Source organism: Diaphorina citri, unplaced genomic scaffold (genome assembly GCF_000475195.1).
Source record: "Diaphorina citri unplaced genomic scaffold, Diaci psyllid genome assembly version 1.1 scaffold1522, whole genome shotgun sequence".
Lineage (NCBI taxonomy): Eukaryota > Metazoa > Arthropoda > Insecta > Hemiptera > Psyllidae > Diaphorina > Diaphorina citri.
In genome coordinates, this window is record NW_007378948.1 from 12,492 (window position 1) to 16,730 (window position 4,239).

At 39.7% G+C, this 4,239-nt stretch overlaps 1 long non-coding RNA gene across 1 annotated transcript in view; it reads right to left on the reverse strand.

The window, feature by feature from the left end:
- Nucleotides 1-2,986, reverse strand: part of LOC113470333 — a 9,684-nt gene extending 6,698 nt beyond the window's left edge. The window contains exon 1 of the long non-coding RNA XR_003393423.1: nucleotides 2,776-2,986. This is a non-coding gene — a long non-coding RNA (uncharacterized LOC113470333). The remainder of the gene's footprint in view (nucleotides 1-2,775) is intronic.
- Nucleotides 2,987-4,239: the final 1,253 nt, after the last annotated feature.

Below are 4,239 nucleotides of genomic sequence, written 5' to 3' on the forward strand. Positions count from 1 at the left end.
TTCCGGCATACCAGCGCAGCAGCTGTCTTGCTCACTATGACTGTAGGTCCATACCCTTTCATTTGAGAGACAAAAGCTCCTCAGAAAATGTTTCCCATCCTAGAGTGCACTTGGCAGCTTCCTCAGGACTATATTTTTCAACAGCTGTTTGAAATTCTAATGATAAATAGGAGGTGGAACCGAATTGTCTGTAAACCCAGCTACTTCACTACGTCAGTGTGGAAAAAGTTGCCCCTCATTTGAGAAATGCAAAGTTGGTGACCAAAACGTCTTCTTCGAACACTTCTTCACTTTTGAAGATACTGGCATCGAATATCTCTTCCCAGCTAGGTATTCTCAACACCTCTAATTGATAACAAACCGTTCAGTTCAAACGGTTGATAACCGATTAGCCAACAATCGTAATCTGAGCACGTGGTTTTTTATCACCACCGGGGGCAGCCTGCGTCCCAAATGATCAATGACTATCACCTCAGCCGCCGAGATATCTATTTGGCGCTAGAATACTGTGGAAATCCAGTTTATCAGCAACTGATTATCAGAAATCCCGTTAAAACACATGTTAATATAGGTAGTTCGTTTATCAACCAGATTCAACCAGCTGTGATTGTGATTACTTTTACTGGATTTTTCTCTTTTATCATCGCAAAGTTATGTGATTAGGAATGCGTTGTGATAATGTATGTAAACAATGAATTGATTGAGCGAAAAGTAATTGAAGTGATTATTGCGGACATTGTTTTGATTTAGCTATCAACTCTGCGGAAATGGAAGTTAGTCACATATGAATGGCTTTAGGATTAGAACTTTACGTTGTGACACATAAAATGTTTCATAAAATAATAAATAATAATTTATTTTTATTCAAATTTTACATTATTACCTTGCGGTGTTTACAATTTTTCTATCTATTGACTAAAATTGCTTAAATTCTTGGGATGGAGGGAGCGTACTCCTGATTTTGAGGCTGTAGCCCCTTTGGATGGCCTGAGAGAATTTTAACAAAAGGAACAGACCTGTGTTGAGCTATTGAGTATTAAAGACTGGTCTTCTAGATTTACTAGTACACCCGCGCTCGTATGGGTCCAGTAGGTGGTAAAAGTAACATATCCACCAATATTTCTGTTGAAATAAAAAGGTAAAAGTGTCACATCCCACCATCATCAATATTGAAATGTTACGGTAAATATTACACATCCGCCAATATGTTGAAATATTCTGGGACACTTGACACATCCACCAAAACAATGTTTACGTGCGCCTACTGTAGCCCCTTTGGATGGCCTGAGAGAATTTTAACAAAAGGAACAGACCTGTGTTGAGCTATTGAGTATTAAAGGCTGGTCTTCTAGATTTACTAGTACACCCGCGCTCGTATGGGTCCAGTAGGTGGTAAAAGTAACATATCCACCAACATTTCTGTTGAAATAAAAAGGTAAAAGTGTCACATCCCACCATCATCAATATTGAAATGTTACGCTAAATATTACACATCCGCCAATATGTTGAAATATTCTGGGACACTTGACACATCCACCAAAAAAAGGTTTACGTGCGCCTATGTTATTATGAATCATTCTGTTTGTACTTCAAACTGTACCCAAGTACCTCAATCAATATTATTTGACTAGCACTTTCAATCAATTCACTAGCGACTAGTCGATCATTTGTGCTAAGCAACATTGGGCTTGGTGTTCCCTCTCGGTCTCTTTTTTTTTGTAATCCTAAAGGACCTAACATTTGAAAGCTTCCAGTGTGATGAGCACAATCCACCTTTTCTTCTCTATTTCTCCTTGCAATTTTCATCCGTAAAACCTTTTTTTTTTTTTTCAAACATGTTGGAATCTCTGGTCAGTTTTGCACGTCAGGGTTGAGAGACGTCATGTCACGTCACGGGTTTCAGGGACATGAGGGTGATCAGTGATAGCTGATAGACAAGAAGGTCGCGATTTTTGGAAGTTCAGGGGTAAAAAAGTTCTTTTTGTCGAAATTACCCATCAGCCCCCTTTAAGCCTCTAACAGCCTGTTATTTTGACAGCCATGTTAAGGCTATACAAATCAAACGTAACTGAACAAGCTGTTAGATTGAAAGACCTCCTAAGGGCTGATTTTTTTTTTTTTAATTTATTTTTAAAGATGAGTGTTTCACCGCTGGGGGATTTGTGGGCCTCCGTAACCCAAATTCGGAGCATAGGCCCCAATTTAGCCATAAATTTCCAGCTGTTAGAGACTTTTGGTACCTTTAAAGATTTTTACAAGGCTTTTGATTCCTTTAAAGATTTTTGCAAGGCTTTCGATACCCTCAAACTGCCAAAATCTCGACCACAATTCCAGTGGCTGCAGGATACAAGGGGTTTGCCTATTGCCCATTTGTCGTACGACCAGAAAAAAAGTATCAATAGTGGTGGAATTTGCCATATATTTGGTATGTATTTCGATTTCTTCTGAAGTGGGGAGTTGTATTACAAGGTTCTTGTATGGTCCCCTGTATGGTTGCGAAGAACCATATACCATATACGGCAAACTGATATGGGGGTAGGGGGGGTCTAGAGATGGTCCCATGTAAAATGTGTAGGAAATTTCCATAGTCCGTTGCTTTCAATAGGATTACATGGAGAAATGTTCTCCAGAAGTTTTCATTGGGTATTTATATTTAAGCGAACAGAGACAGGACCAAAAATTTCCTTTGCCTTTGCCAACACTACGTTAGGTACCTACCTACCTACTGTTATTGTGGTCAAATTCTCAAACAATGTTGAGGATAAAGTTCCTTACCTCGGCAGGGGTTGAAGCCACGTCTTTCCGTTCACCAGGCGAGCACTACACCACCGAGGCAGGACATGTGGCTTCGGAGGTGCCCTGTATTTTTTAAGTATAAGTATATAAGTATGTATACAAGTATATACAGGGAGATTTATTATATAAATGCTATGTATTTTATAGCTCATGATTTTGATGGGCATACAGACCTTATCAGTGAATAACACTGGAAAACAAAATGGCGGATTAAATATTAGTAGGTATGTATATTTGTATACAAGGAGGCTCCAAGATCATGTTAATTCAATGTAAAATCTTTGGCCAGCCACTCACTATCAGGTTGCTAGCTGACAGGTACACCTGATCAGGTCCGCCTGTGAGGTCTATCTGATAGTGTGTGTGCTCATCAGGTAGACCTGATTAAATGTATTTGTCAGGTCAGGTCTACCTGAAATGTAGTGAGTGGCTGGCCTTTGAAGCATGCTGCATGTTGCCTCATACTGACTGTAGATTGAGATAGTTTTGGAGTACTCTTCAGTGCAGCACACTCCATTTTGCATCAGTGTACAATAGCGTGAAACAGCTTCATCTTGTCTCAGTGTAAAAGCACCTTACTATCACACTTGTCACGGAAGTATTGAACGACAGTACATCGAGTATTGACCATTGGGTACTCATTGGTCTTGCTGATGAACAAGCTAGGGTTATAGGAAACTAGGTCACACCAGATGGGCAGTAAAACACTAGGTGATTTGAACGCTTGAAAAGTTGCGCAGAGAAGGCTGTTCGCTAGGGTGGAGTGAAAAAAAAAATGTTCGAATTTAAAAACGCCTGATATGTCAAAAGTTGCGTATTGATGAGTAGATTAATCCCTGAAACCAGAGTAACTCCTTTCTCTCGACGTGTCTGTGGGAATGTGTGAGACCGCTTGGAACAGTTATGAGACTTGGAATTATTTATTCGAGAGGAGGGAAAAACTTTGGATGGATAATTTATAGCTTGGAATTATTTTACAATATCCTTTTGCTGTACCATCAGAATCTAAACCCTTTTAACTTTTAAGTCATCACACGTGCAAAGTAAGTAAGGCCAAGAAAATCTATAATCCTTGTAAAAACTCTTTTGCTGAAGAAACAACCAAAGTCACCAACAATCCTCCCTTCGGTGAACGACTTCAATGAGGCACATGATAATTCAGTTCAATTTCTACCCTAACAACATTTTTGGTTGGGTAATTGTTGGCCTTATGTTATATTTTGGTGGTTGGCAAAATGTATATGGGTTGGCCAACAGTTCGATTTGAGGACGATAAGTCCGTATGAGGTAGACCTGACAATTACATCTAATCAGGTCTACCTGATGAGCACACACACTATCAGATAGACCTCACAGGCGGACCTGATCAGGTGTACCTGTCAGCTAGCAACCTGACTCCGTTGTTATATGTAGTTCCCTCTACCAAAATTCCTTTTGTTAGTC